At 44.2% G+C, this 15,327-nt stretch overlaps 1 protein-coding gene across 1 annotated transcript in view; it reads left to right on the top strand.

Moving 5' to 3' along the window:
• The first annotated feature begins 3,638 nt into the window (after positions 1-3,638).
• The window catches only part of ARHGEF37 (Rho guanine nucleotide exchange factor 37), a 37,283-nt gene continuing 25,594 nt past the window's right edge, over positions 3,639-15,327 (top strand). The window contains exon 1 of the mRNA XM_066614164.1: positions 3,639-3,981. The gene's annotated coding sequence lies outside the window, so the exon portion shown is untranslated. The remainder of the gene's footprint in view (positions 3,982-15,327) is intronic.

The following is a 15,327-nucleotide window of genomic DNA, read 5'->3' as shown; positions in this document are numbered from 1 at the left end:
CTTTGAGGATGCAGCACATGTCCCATCAACACCACTAAGCTGATTGCGCCCTACATGCCTCCACTACTCCTTCTCATTCCACTCCCTGGATTGAAAAGGAAAGAGGGGAACAGAGAAGAGAAGATGTGGAGGGGAGAAGAGTGCAGAGTCATAACATTGGAGGCAGGAGAAGCAGATGTTGCACATTGTTGGGAAAGGCAGTGGCATTTGGCAAGCTGCCTCAGGAGGTCTTTGGCCAGCCCTGATAGTGATGATTAAAGAGGCAAGGAGTAACTCCAGCTGAACTGCAGGAAAAATTGACAGTGAAAGATTAGGCTGCAGAGTCACCTTCAAAGGTATGGTAGCTGGACAGATGCACTCAGGGCCCAGCACCTAGCAAATGGCCTCCACTTCCATCTCATCTCATCCTGGGATGGTAGATGGCTGCCATCACCCAAGGAGGAACACCTCCCTCTCAGAAGAAAGGAGAGCCTCCCAGTCTTTGGAGGGAGTCCTTAAAAGCTGGACAGGAGTGAAGGCTGGGGCTCTAGGAAAATGGGGCAACCCACTCCTTCCCACACTGCTGAAAGGGCAGCCTGCATGATAACTGGGCTCTCCCATATCTTGCAAATATGATCAAGATTTACATATTTTCTCTTCTGTAATTTGCCACTAATGAGTTCCTATTTGAGAACAAAGTGTTTATTTCTGCTTAATGACATCACGTCCTGCTTAATGATGTCACTCCAGCCCACCAGCAGGCTCTATGGATGCTATTTGGTCCATTGTATGGAATGAATTCAACACGCCAGGCCTAAAGGACTGTGTCCACTGATTTTTGACAGCATTCCTTCCCAATATTTGTTGGATAAAAACAGATACACTTGAAACTTGAATAGAAATTCAAGGATTAAATTCTTGAGTTCTCCAGATCACCTATGTCCTCTTATCTCAACACCCTTTATTTGGTCAATTTTTAATTAATACGATATTCCTTCCCCTTTGGTTCCAATATTATAAGAAAGAGTAAGGTTTTGCTGATTCAGGGCCCAATCCTATCCAACTTTCTAGCACCGGTGCAGCTGCAATGCAGCCCCAAGGCAAGGGAACAAATGTTCCCATGTCTTGAGGAGGTCTCTGTGAGTGCCTATCCACCACAGGATGCAGTGCATGCCTCATTGGCACAGTTGCACCAACACTGCAAAGTTGGATAGGGTTGGGCCCTCAGTTTTCTAAATTGTTCATCAGACAGAAGTGCCTGTGATCCACTGGTTGGTCTCACCCTTCTGGGAATTTCTGGCATAGATTACAGAGATGTTCAGCAGAGGCAGAAGTGGGCCCAAAGCAAAATATTAGATAAGACCAGCCCCAAGCGCCAAGGAGAACAAATCCCCTAAAACAGACACTGACAATATCACCTGCAACATGTCAGAAGATCCTCCTTCTCCGCCAGTTCCTCCCTGAGCCTTGTATTCTGCCAACAGTGTTCCGGAATATCTTCCCCTGGGCCTGTTTTGGGATTACTTTGCACAGCACTGCTGATGAACCTCTCTCTCAGTCTTCAGTACTCCAGTCTCACTGCTTCAGTGTGCACCTGGCATGAGAGCTTTTAGAAAAAGCCAATCTATTAAACTATTAATAGAAAACAATTTTATTATTAATAGAAAACTGTTAATAGAAATCTACATTCAAAGTCACTTGTAAAAATTATAAGATGAACAGAAATAACAATACAATTAAAAGCCAACAGTCTAAAACATGAAACTATAGGTCCAAACTTGTTATACACGGATTTTTTTCTACATGGATGGCCACTGCAAATGGGAAGGAATGTGCTGATCCCTGGAGAAGGGGAAAAATGCATTCCTTTAAAACCACAGTTTAAAAAGCTGCTTTTCTTATTGTTGTAGAGAGACAGTCATGCAAGTGATCATTCCATTCTTCAGCTGAGCCAGGCAAAGGCAGGGAATCCTTTGCATTTCTAATTGCTGACTGCCTCTCTACAACAGTAAGAAAAGCAGCTTTTTAAACCACAGTTGTAAAGGGACACACTTTTTAACCTTTTAAATCTGCTTTTATAAACACATTTTATGGTATCAGCAGGGAATCCCAGAATCAAACCCCTGCGTATGTCAAGGTACAACCATTAGGAGCAATGGAGGGGCAAGAAACCTGGAAGTGGGTCTTTAAATAAATCTATTTTTCCACTTTTTTTATCCACAGGTTTTTTAATCCACTAGGGGTTCTGGAATGGAACCCCAGTAGATAACAACCTGTATAAACATAACTGAATTGGACAGAAGCCCCTACAAATAAAGGGCAATGCCAAGCTACCAAATCATACCACTTAAAAAGTGGTGTGCCCTAGAAGTGCTACCAGAGAGGGGGGAAAAATCATGTGCATCAGATAGGAGAAAACAGAATGAAGAACTGAAAACAGAATGAGGAATATATTGTCAGGCTAATTCAGCACAAAGTAAATGTGCTGAGACAGGTGTGAAACAAAACTATCTACTATGACAGGGGTATCAAACATAAGGCCCATTGGCCAGATGCAGCCCCTGGAAACAATTTATTGGCCCCTGTTATACTTGGGCTCCCCAGCTTGATAATTGGACTCTCTCATATCTTGAAATTATGAACAATGCTTGCATATTTTCTCTTCTGTCATTTGCAACTAATGAGTTTCTATGTGAGAACAAAGCATTTATTCTGGCCATTGTCTGCTTAATTATGTCACTTCCTTCTTAAGCCTTTTCTGCCCAACATGGCATATATGCAACAGGGACCAAATTCTGCACACCTGTGGGCTGGGCAGAAATAGGTTCATGATGCCACTTCTGGTCCCATAAATGCTAACTTTGGTCCTCTCTATGAAATGAGTTTCTGTACAGTGATATAGCTGAAATGCTCTGCAGTACACAGAGGCCATTGGTGATGGAACTGTAGAATGTGCAGCTTTGCTAGTCCTACTTAATCACCCTGTATCACCTTGAGCATACCTAGAAGAACAGCCAGGCACACTCCCATAAAGAAAGCTACTGAGAGAACTAGGCCATGATAAAGCTGTGTTGTCAAGTCTGAGAAGCTTGGCTGGCTGCTGTTGTGTGTGTTTTTTTTGGAGTCATTCCTCCCTGAGTGTGATGATCAAGATGTGAAAATTTAATAAACATGAATTAAACATTCGACCTACCTCATCTACCGGTACAATTTGTGCGCCTTCCCAATCAAATCTGTTTTGATTTGGGGCTGTTACGGTGCAAAAATGTGTAATTACTGAATGCTCAGGAATCAGTCCCAGGGGAGAACTTATGTGCCCACCTGTCAGGCCTGGCAATCTGAGGACAGGCCATTTGTTTGCTCATGGCTGTCATAATGCCAGAGACCATGCTTGTTAATAAAAACAAATGAAGCTGCCCAGGGATGTTGTCACTGGATCATGCGGAGCAGTTGCCGTTTAGTGTAAACAGGCATTGAAAATGCCCTGGACTTAAATGTGGCAAACGTGTCACATTTGGTCAGCTGAGCCATGATTTCTGGCCTGTGCTATCTGCCCCTCCCCTCGTATTTTCCCACTTTGTGAAGGTGTTTTGTTTTTTCCTGCAGCTTGCCTCCCTGTCAGCCCTGGTTACTGGGTTCCCCAGGCAGTTTGCATTCTGCTTTCATCCAGCACTCTCCACAGCTGGCCTGCTGCCACGGCATTTGTTGCTTTGGCTGTGTTTTGCGGCACAGGGAGTGCTGAGCGCAGGCACACTCATCTCCTTTGGACGCTGCTGCAATAAACAGCCCCGCGGAGAGAACGGCAGTGGCAGAGCAGAGCTGGGCCTGACTCACAAACACACACACGCAGCTGAGTGGGCCGGTCCTTTCTGCCCACACAGGTTGTGTCAATGAAACTGGAACAGCATGGGTTTATCATTAACTCCCTTAAAGGCCGCAGCAGCAGCAGCAGCAGCAGCAGCGACAACCTGAACAGCCTTGAAGTCTCTGGCTAATTAGCAGGTAAGAATTAATAGGCAAGGAATAGAAGAATTTGAGAGCAACTGCTCTGCTGACAGTGGAGTTCTTCTTCAACAGGGGCCAAGCCCTTGGAAATGTGTGTGGTTAGCAAAATCTACGGAGCAGCCATTAATCAGGGACTGCTGTCTTGCTTCTTGCATGGATGAGTGGAAAGGTTACATAACCACATTCCAGATTGTGCAGATTCCACAGACTTGGGGGTGGGGGAGAAGGAGCAGGTGCCTCTCGCAGAAGGAGACTCCCTTGTTGTTGGCAACCTTCAGTCTCGAAAGACTATGGTATCGCACTCTGAATAGACTCCCTATTACAAAGGAAATCTATCATGCCCATGATTCTCATAAAGTTTGCCAGCTTTAACTTTCTGGCAAGCTCTTGCGCATTTAGCAGCTTCACAACATACAGGCATTCAGCAGATACAGTTGAGTCATGGAGCTGCAGTGATAGGGACAGTGTCACCTGTTGAATTTCTGCCTATCACTTCACTATTAACAACAGAGGAGCCATGCCAAGAAAAAAGTGGCAACTCGAGTTCTGAGACGGGACTCCATCAGGAGGTACTGATGGTAACTATGCATTGTCTAGGCTCCTTCCTGGTTTCTGTGAGGTGTTTTACATTTACAGGCGTTTTACTGTTCTGACAAGCAGGTATTCTTGTTCTTTTGGGATTTTAACACTTCAGAATGTAGGTAGGAGAACATATGTTTGTATGATCCCCTCCCCACATTAAAACTCCTGTAAGAAAGAATACAACAATCCTACCTGACATGCTAGGTTTCTGCAGGCAGGGTGTGTGTGTGTGCGTGTGTGTGTTTTGTTTTTGTGATGTAGGAGAGAGTACTCCATCATGACATCTGCCATGGTGAAGTGGTACCATGGGAAGTCTCCACTATGTGCTTTTGCTGAACATGTAGCTAGGTCTTGGATGTTCTTTCCTTGAACTTAAAGAAATTAGGGCCCAATCCTATCCAAATTTTCAGTGCCTATGCAGCCATACTAATGGGCATGCACTGCATTCTGCAGGGAGGGTAGTCACAGAAGCATTTTCAGGATAAGGGAATGTTTGTTCCCTTACCTTGGAGCTGCATTGCGACTGCATTGGCTCAGGAAAGTTGGATAGGATTGGATCTTCCTTCCTTTTTTTCTGCTATATGTTGACTGAATTTGCTAGAGGCCTAATAATAGCAAGTTGGCTCACAGGTATACAGATGACAAGTGACTTGTCCAAATTTACAGTGCACTTCAGTAAGACAGGTACTACCTTGCCTTATGTATCTTGATTGACCAGCACCTCTCTGTCGCAAGATCAAGGGTATGGTCTGTCCTATCAGATTTTCCCTATCCTGCTGACTACGCCAATATGTCCTATCCTAATTTTCCAACTCCCTTCACCTGCTTTTTGGCTAATTAACACATCCTTATCTCTAGAAACAACAGCTGTGGTGTGTGAAGGAATGAACACAGAACTCCTTATCTATAGCAATTAACCAAATTTATTGCTACATTTATTAGGGAATTTATTATTTATTAGGGAATTTATTTATTAGGGAATAAACACTTATTCCCTGCAAGTCCTCTTGTCCAGAGGCTTTCCCTCCCCAAAACTCCACTTAACTTAGTGGGTAAAGGTCCAAAGCCTCCAGTCCAAGTCCAATCAAGTCTCCAAAGCACAGTCCAGTCTTCTGCAGTTCAATCCTTCCCGAAGCAGGTCCACTGCAGCAGAGTCCCTTCCTCTGTAGCAGAGTCCTCCAGCAGAGTCCTGGTAGTCCCCTTCTCTTGTGGGTCCTGGTCCGTCCGCGTCCTGTAGGTCGGGGTCAGGGTGTCTCTTGGTCAGGTCCCTCTGGTCAGGCCTTTGCTCCTTCTGAAGCTACCTTTTATCCTGCAGCCCCTTGTTAAGTCCAAATTAGGCTCGGGTGAGCCATCTCTTCAGTCCATGTCCATTCAAAGTCCCATCAAGGTCACATGAATCTCAGGTGTCCATCCAGGTCTCCATTGGCCTTGATTGATTACAGCTGTGGAGCCAGCCCTGCCCTTCCCAGAGCTGTCAGCCAGCTGTCAAAACATGGAATCACTGTCACCACCACTTCATCCACCTGATGATCTTCTGATCTTCCATTACACAGTCCTGCCACAATTATTCACTTCAAGTCTTGCTCTTGGGCTGCCACCAAAGAATTGACAAGTTAATTTGAATCAATATGTGAAATTTAGTGCTGGTTGTACATCTCTTGCCCTTGTTGCCCCTGTAAGATTGCTAGGTCACAATGCCCAGTGAGAGTCAAAGCCACAAGTGGAAGAATTTCTAATTGTTCCCAGAATGCAACAATGGTGCAGATGCTCTGTCAGCCTAGACTCTAGATCTGTGAAATTTCTTAGCCATTATACTATGCAGTTGTTGGCATCCTTCAGTCTCGGAAGACTATGGTGTCACGCTCTGAATGATGGTTCTGGAACAGAGTGTCCTCTCCAGTGCGCGAAGCCTGGGTAAAGTAAGTATGGAGGATAGGCTGTTACCCATGCAGCAAATCCCCCCTCTCCACATCGCTGAAATGGTCCAATGGAAAGGCAGAGGCCAATACGATTGGTTCCAGCGGCGTCGTAGGAGTTGCCAGAACGTGACTGTGTTCAGCCATGAACTGCCTCAGGGACTCCGGCTCCGGATTTTGCCTCAAGGTTGACTCCTGAAGCCTTTTCCATAACTGGATGTAGCCACAAGGCAGTGGAAGTTTGGGATCAGAGTTTTCCTTCTCTCAGATGAGCTGCCTTCCCAGGCTGACGAGTTCCATCTACCCAGTGGCTGTTTAGTCGCCTCTTACGACAAGTACAGCCAAACTGAGAACCTATTCTTATCCCCAGCCCCCAGGGGATATATACCAGGGGTATACCCCCAGGGGTATACTATGCAGGTATAACCTAATTATCCACAAATTTTTCACCTGCAGTTTTATCTCAATGCAATGAGGACCCTTTAAATTAAAGAAAAAAAAGTCATTTAACAGTAGCCTTATTAATGTGGGAGAGAGCAGCCAGCAGATAATCCATCAATCATTCTCTCTCCAGGCACTTAGAACAGCTTCACTCCGATACAAGTGACCACTTCCTTCCCCCTGAGCACATGAAAGAATGTAAGTGATTTTCACCTCCTATTTGCATTCTTTCCCCATGCTGTGCTCCCAGTGAAAGGAGGAGCCACAGCCTCAGAGTGAAGCTTTTCTAAGCATCTGGAGAAAGACTAATTGTCTGCCTGATGCCTCCATCCTGCATTATAAAGGTCAGTAAGGCTGTTTTTAAATTGTGTAGCAAAGGGTCATTGTTTTTTAAATGGATTTCCTTTAACATGATTTTTGGTATCCACATGGGTTCTAGGAATGGAACCCTCATGGATACCAAGACTCAACCTGTACCTCCTCTCTCCGACCTTCCACCTTCTGTGGTAGGATATTCACCTACAAACATCACCCCAGATTTCTCCAAAATAGGAAGGCTTCAGAGTAGCCACAGTCCTCCTAGGAGATCATCAAAATGATTTCTATCAGGCATGCAACATATGAATAAACTTCAGTTCAGTCATTTACAGCACAGCACAGTGTGTTTACTCAGAGGTAAGTCTTATTGTGTCAGGTGGGTCTCACTCCCAAGAAACTGTGTACAGTATAGGATCATAGACTTTGTTTGCCCTAATTCCACAACGTTGCTGAAAATTGCTGCAACAGATGTTTCCATTTCACATTCCCATCCAGCCTAGACAGTCTGCTCTGCCCAAATGTTTTCCTTCACTTTCTTACTGTTTTACAGTGTCACGATGTTTATTGGCATGTTTTTAGTGAGTCACCTTGGATATAATTTGGAAATAATTTTTCATAATGGAAAGGCAAGGTACAAATATCTATCATGAGTGCTAGCAGCAAGCCCATGGCCAGATTCAGTTGGGACAGGCCCACTCAATACCACAGAATATCAGGTAGCTGTAGTGGCATCTGCCATATTCTAATGCAATGCCCTGCTGGTGCATCACTGGATATGGTGACAGGGATGGGAGCATTGTACTATGAGTATAGGTAAACAAGGGTGGCAGATGCCATTTCAGTTGCCAGAAGGAGCTTCAGACTATGTCTGCCACTACGGTAAGCCCCCATGAGGGTTTAGAGAAGGCTTTCCTTGATGGTGTGTGGTAGTGACTTGGAGCAGTTCTCAGTGGGCACCCTCTTTCTTGCTGGGGGCTTGGGGTTGATTGTGGGCCTTGGATGGCCTTGGACCCTTGGCCAGTGTCCCAGTTGGCTGACCCCTGATGCCAGCTGTGTCTCTAATATAATACAATAATGTGCATACATTCAGTGGCGGGCCTGGGGCGAGGGGCAAAAGCCCAGGCACTGCGCCCATGGGCTTTGTGGAACAGCAATGCTGCACCCACTGTGCTGCCGCCACCTCCACCTGCCCTCTAGAGCCGTTCCGGGGGCAAGTGAATCCCTGTGCAGCATTTGGGACCGCTTGAAAAACCTTCTTAAGCTTCCAACATGGACTTAAGCTGTACTGGAAGTACTGTTTAAGACTATGTCGGAAGCCTCAGAAAGTGATACTGAACGCTGCGCAAGGCTCCATGCAGCTTGGTATGTATCCAGGCGGGGGGGGTAGTGTGATGCGCAGGTGGGGCAGCACTGCGGACTTGCACCCCAGGACGTCACGGGTCCAGGGCCATAACTGCATACATTACTAAGTATGATTCCTGTGGCCTTTATAGATTCAGTCCTTGACAGGTGCTTCAAAATCAACAGCATTTCATATGGTAGATGAGAGCCAGTGCCAAGTTAGCAGTTTACCTTTAAGACTTTCTTTCAAGCATTTTGCCCTGATGATGCAACTCCGGGGGAAGCATTTTGCCTGTGTTTCTCCTGCTTTTATTCTGAAATGAGCATTGAAGAGAACCCCCAATAGAAAGTATGAGCTGGCTTCCTTTCTATCAGAAATCAGCATTCTGCCTGCAGGAGGGGAACACGACAATAGAGGCTCTCTTTGTTCTGAAAAATGAGGTTGAAATAGTAAGCATTATTATTCTCAGATTTGGGACACTGTAATTAATCCCCCTGCCTCAACTGAGTACCTTAGGGCACTATCCTAACCCCTTATGTCTGTGTTTTCCAGCACTGACATAAGGGCCATGCAGCTCTGAGGTAAGGGAACAAACATTCCCTTACTTTGAGGAGGCCTCCGTGAGTGACACCCAACTGCAGGATGCAGCACACGTCCCATTGGCACTGCTATGCCAGTGCTGGAAAGCAGTTACATAAGGGGTTAGGATTGTGCCGTTATTTGATCACAATAACCATGATGACAAAGGCATAAACAAGTATAAGGGGCAGTCACACTTGAAATATGCTGTGCAGTTCTGGTCTCAACAGGGCAGGGCCAGTCCAAAACCTCCTGACACCTCAGCTGGCATGCCAAATGCTGCCCCTGATGCAATGATGCATGTCTGTTCCTCCCACTCTCCAATGCTCTAGCTCAGCATTCTCCTCCCTTCTGCATTTCCCCTTCCTCTCCTTTTCCAGTTTAGGGAGTGGAAAGAGGAGGAGGAACAGAGGAGGCAGGTAAGCATACAGAAATGGGTGGACCCTCTTATCCAACTACTGCATGAAGTGACTGCTTCCATTGGCTTCATGGATGGGCCAGCCCTGCATATATTGGAGCTGGAAAAGATGCAGTAAAGGACACCCAAAGCAATCAGGAGCCTGGAGCACATTCCCAGTGAGGAAAGGCTAGCACATTTCAGGCTTTTTGACTGAGTGAAAGCGTGACTAACAGGGTGTGGGGAAGAGATGCGATAAGGTTTTATAAAATAATGCATGGTATGAGGAGTGGAGAGAGAGAACCTCTCCCTTAATACTAGAAGCCAGAGTCATCCCATGTAATTGCTTGGCAGGAGATTTGATACAGACAAAACAAAGAAGTATTCCTTCATGTTTCTTTTCTGGAATCCACTGCCACAAGATGTGATGTGATGGCGAGAATGAGTCTCAATGTCTTTTAAAGGGGATTAGACGTACTCATGGAGAGCACGTCTATCACAGGTTACTAGTCATTATGGTTATTTGCTACCTTCTGGTTCAATTCACTATGCCTCTGAATACTATTTGCTGGGGAACAACAGAAAGTGAGGGCTATTTATCTACCTGTTCTGCTTTTGAATTCTCCAGAGGCATGTCATGGGCCACTGTAGGAAGCAGGATCATGGACCTTGATAAAGATCATGGACGTGATCACTGGATCATGGGCATGGATTCTGTAGAGCTTTTTTTGTGTTCTGGAATCAAGCAGAGAAGCAGCAGCAGTATCATCATTTAGATGTTTCCTGATTACTGGACTAGTTTTAGACACATACACTTACTAGTTCCCGAGCCTCATTGTGTTCCCCAACAATGCAAATGTGTCATCCCTCCAACTATAGCTACCAGTCTGGATCAACCAGAAGGGAAAGTGGTTCAAATCTGGGGAAGAAATCAAGGGACTGACATAAAGCAACAACAGTGTGCAAGTCCAGGATGATTGTATGGAAAATAAAAAGGGGACTATGCTTTGCCATCTGTCTTCATTACAAAGGGACTGTGTTTGTGGAGTCAAAGGCCAACTTTTGCTGTTGGCAGAGGGAGACAAAGTACAACTGGCACATTATGTTGCTCTTGTGTTACTACAGTGATGAGAGTTGTATTTAGAGTTTTTTACCCCCAGCTATGTTCCTGTGTCCATACAGGCATCTGCCACTTAACAACCTTCCACTTAACATGGCTGGCAACCTTCAGTCTCGGAAGACTATGGTATAAGCCTACAGCACCTGGTATTCCCAGGCGGTCTCCCATCCAAGTACTAACCAGTCCTGACCCTGTTAAGCTTCAGAGATCAGACAAGATCAGGCATGTGCAGGGTAACACACACACTTAACAACGGATCGCATATATGACGGTGGTCAAAGCACAACAAAGAGGCTTTGATGAGGCAGTCAGTAATGAGGCAGTCAGGACTCCCATAGTTTGTAGCAGGGTGTCTGCTTACACAACAAAGAGGCCCTTAATGCAAAGAAGAGGCAATCTATCTCCAGTAGCCTGTACAACCAGCTAGTTTCTGGCAGGGAGTGTCTGTTTACAAAACAAAGGCACTAGATTGGGCTGAATGTTCACTTAACAATCTAATCGCATAGCAACAGGGATAGAAGAACGTTAAGTGGCGCACATCTGTAATAATTGAATGACAGGCAGACATTCAGCAGGTAAAGTTCATCTTCACAATCACTTCACCCCTTGAACTTTTCTCTATAATGCTACTGTTAAAGGCACAGCAACTCGTCAGAAGAAAAAGCAGCAATTCTTGGTATGTGCCAAATAGGGTGACCATGATTTAAAAGGTAGAGTTCCTGTTCCTTTAAGAATCCTATTGCAAGTATTGTTGTTTGGCCTCATTGAAACATTGTGAGGGAAGAAATGGCCTCTGTGCAACTTTTGTCTCCCTCAGAGTCCTTAAAGTTCTCCTTTTTGGAGCTTGGTCACCCTCTGGAATGGGACTCTCAAATTCTGTCATGGTGAGTGTTGTGAATGGACCTGAATGCATTTGAGTCTCTTCAGGCATCCGTACTAGAAGCCATAGATTGAGACTGGAGAACAGTTTGTGGCTGCCAAGAAGGCGCACTTGCTGTGGAGTAGTCAAGAGGCAACAGCTTGAGCATCCTGAAGGATAATGATGTAGTCATAGCATCACACACTTAAGCATTCTGGGGTTTCTGTCTGTATAAAATAGATTGATATCTGAGAAATGGAAAAATTTGTCCTTTTATTGTTTTATTTATATCCTGCCTTTCTTTCACAATGGAACTCAAGGTAGCTTACCTGGGGTTCTCAGGGAGTTACCCATTCAGGGACTGAACGTCTGAGTTTCAGTAAGACAGTTTATCATGTGCTCTTGCAACATGCCCTGATATTGTTCTAATTTGCATTTCCATAAGCATAGTAGGGTGCAACTAAAACAAAACACTCAAAAATATTGCATTTCTTGGGTTAGCTTTGGTGTCCAAATACCAGGGGAGGAGAACAAGGGCTCCAGCTTTCTGTTTGCTGCCTCTCTGTTGCATTAATAAATAGTGTTAAATTATTCAAGTGAAAGGAAACTTCTCTATAGGAGCCATCTGTTTTTCCTCCTTTAGATTCAATGAATTCATGTCTTTTGCCGTAGCCTGCAGTGAACGCAATTGATCAACTACAGCAATTGGATAAGAATAACCCCACATTATGGATGTGCAAAACAAACTGGCACAGAGCTTAGAATATAACATGTATTTAGAGTGAAAATTTGTCATTAGAAAAAATATTTTGCCTGGATAGCACATCCATTTTAACTATGTGTGCCGCTCTGTGCAAAGTGGTTTCTCCATGGCAAACATCAGCAAGCCTACCCTTTCCCCCTGCAACAATTTTGTGAAGATTTACATTTTTAAAAAAAAAAAGGTTTTAAAAACTTATTTGCAAGTTGTGAACTTCTTCTGTCTAGGGTTGAAATACATGTTTACTTTGATTTTTTTTGTTTTAATTAAAAAAACAAAACCAGCAACCTTAATCCCTGTTCAGGTCATCTTTCCCTTTCTGTGGGGAACTGATGATTTTTTTCTTCTTGAAATATTCTTTTGTGACATTCTTGAACAAGAATACAATGGGTCTCCTTTTCTTATGTAGTAAAGCTCTGTATACATAGACGTGTTTTGCACAGAACTGTTAAAAGTAAAATATTTTTCTCCCTGTAATAAATTCTAAAGGCATTTTTTTGTTTGGGGTGGTGCTATGGCCTTTTAGTTATCATCCTTTTTATGTTTGTTTTTGAGAAGTTGTTGACCCTTGTGGAAAGGGAGAGCAGAATGAAAAAGAGAAAGGAGACGAAAGGAGACCAAAAATAAACAGAAAGCAAGAAAGCATTGAAGAATTAAAGGAACAATTTTTTCGAGACTGAGTTTTCCTTACTGTGCCCCCTTGCCTGAAACAACACAGAAAAGTTAGCAACTTGTGCAACACTTCTCCTAAAGGAGTTTAAATGACAGTTGCTCTATTTTAGGGACTGCTGAAGTTCTCAGATCCTGTGTATTTGGCCCTTAGAAGATACATATGTGTTGAAGTAGATGGCAATTTAGAAGAGGCATTTCTTCTTGTGTGTGAGAAAGGGGAGTCTGCCGGTTCTAAAACGGCACTAGCTAATTGCAGGTTTTATTAGTTAATTATTAATAATAATTTTAACAGGATGTGCTGCCCAATTAATTGTGGGATTTTTGCTAGGAGATTAGGAGCCTAGTCCTAAGAGCTCAAGCGCTGGTGGTACAAGCACACCAACGCCGCTGGGTGTCGCAAATGTGCCATAAAGGATGTTTGTAGGCACCTGGGGAGAAGGGAACTGGGCCTCAGTACCATGAGGATGCCCATGAAAAGCTGCCAGGGGTAAGTAGAAGCAGTGGTGCAGCTTTTGGGGATGGGGAGGGAAGTGTTCCATGCTGGGGGGAAGGTGGAATGGGGGGAGGGAATGGCCCAGGAGGGGGTGGGACTGGAATCCTGTGCCCTATGTGGGGCTACAAAGCCCATCACGGGGCTTCTCTAGTCTGCACTGGCAAAATAGCTGGTGCAGACTCAAGCAGACCCGTTGCAGGGCCTGGGGTTTTCTCCTTCCTCCAAGGAGAACTTGGCGGTCTCCCTGGCCCTGTGGATACAGTGGTAGCCATTTGGCACTGCTGTAACCAGTGATGCCAGGGAGGATAGGATTAGGCCAGTGGTTCCCAAACCTTTTTGACTCACAGCTCCCTTGACCTACTGGACCATTGGCCACTGCTCACCATTAGGGCAACAATCCTATACATTGTATAGGGAGGCTGGTTTTCACAAGGATTCTGTGGCTCACCTGGGTAGTTTCCATGGCTCCCCAGAGAGCCACAGCTCATAGTTTGTTAACCACTGGATTAGGCTGTAATACATTTTAATCAATTAGTTACTCTGATTCATTAATTGATTAAATATTGTCATCCTAGTATGTCATACTTTCAGAGTGTAAGCTAGGTTTACTAGTAGTAATATAAACAAATGAGAGTTGGACAAAGATGAGGAATAAGGACTGGTTAAAATCTCCACTGTAGATTACCTTGGAGATTCAGGGCCCAACCCTATCTTTCGAGCACCGGTGCAGCAGCAATGCAGTCCTGAGGTAAGGGAACACATGTTCCCATACCTTGAGGAGGCTTCTGTGACTGCCTCCTCACCACAGGCCCTGGAAAACTGGATCGGATTTGGCTCTCATTTTCTCCCAGTCTAGCCTACTATATAGGGTTGTTGTGAGAATAAAATGGGTTGCGAGAGAATTTATGTTGCTCCAAGTTTGTTGGAGAAACTACAGGATTAAATAACGGTAATCAAAGATATAACAAGCAGCGCCAAAAATCACAGGAATGTGATGAAATTAAATTCTTAATGGTTAGAATCTAAAAGGGAAATAGACTTTAAAATTGTGTTGCTACATTAAAATATAATAATGTGTAAGAACACAGAGTCACATTCACAGGCAGTAACTTTTGATGAACATTGTGGGGGGGGGGGGAATTACACAAACTCCTGTGGTTTAGATATTCAAAACAAAAATCAAAACAACAAAAAAATGAAGGCTAATTATATTTTAAGATAGGCATTGTTAACTTGGTCCAAGTCATTGTTTTTGGTTTTAGATACAGAATTTAAGATGGGGAGCCTGTGTAATTTAATTGCAAACTGGTCAGCCCTCTTGGAGAGATCAGATTACATTACACCCTCTCTCAGAATAAGACAGGAAAAAAGATGGTAGCAAATGCTATTTAGTGAGCTGTAGACTGCAGAGCCATTTGCAGAACTGAGGAGTTTGTTAATTTGAACATTTCTAGTTATCAATATTCTTGGCTGCTGGAACTCTTATCTGCTGAAAGGGAAATGGGCTTGTTCTGCTATCTAAAATGCCAGAGCTTGTGTCCTCAAAATGAAGCATCTCAGAATGTATAGAGTGACTACAGAGTGGCTGATGTGAAAAATAAAATAAAACGAACTGTTGAACATTATCTCACTACCCCAGGCAAGCAACAAAATCTTCTCTATGTTGATTTCTAAAATATACGCAGTATTGTAGCATTTCATTCAAGGGTGACATTTTGAATGATACAGCCCAAACTGCTCCATGGGCATCTTGGGGAAATGTTTTGTGTTAATCAGCCATGCCCTGGTGTCCAATATTTTCGTGTCAGTTTTATGCAAATACATATTTGAAGGGAGAAAACCATGCCAGTTAACTATATCAATC

This window comes from Tiliqua scincoides, chromosome 2, assembly GCF_035046505.1.
Source record: "Tiliqua scincoides isolate rTilSci1 chromosome 2, rTilSci1.hap2, whole genome shotgun sequence".
Classification (NCBI taxonomy): domain Eukaryota; kingdom Metazoa; phylum Chordata; class Lepidosauria; order Squamata; family Scincidae; genus Tiliqua; species Tiliqua scincoides.
The sequence above is the reverse complement of the archived record's forward strand: the minus strand, read 5'-3'. Positions and strand labels throughout refer to the sequence as shown.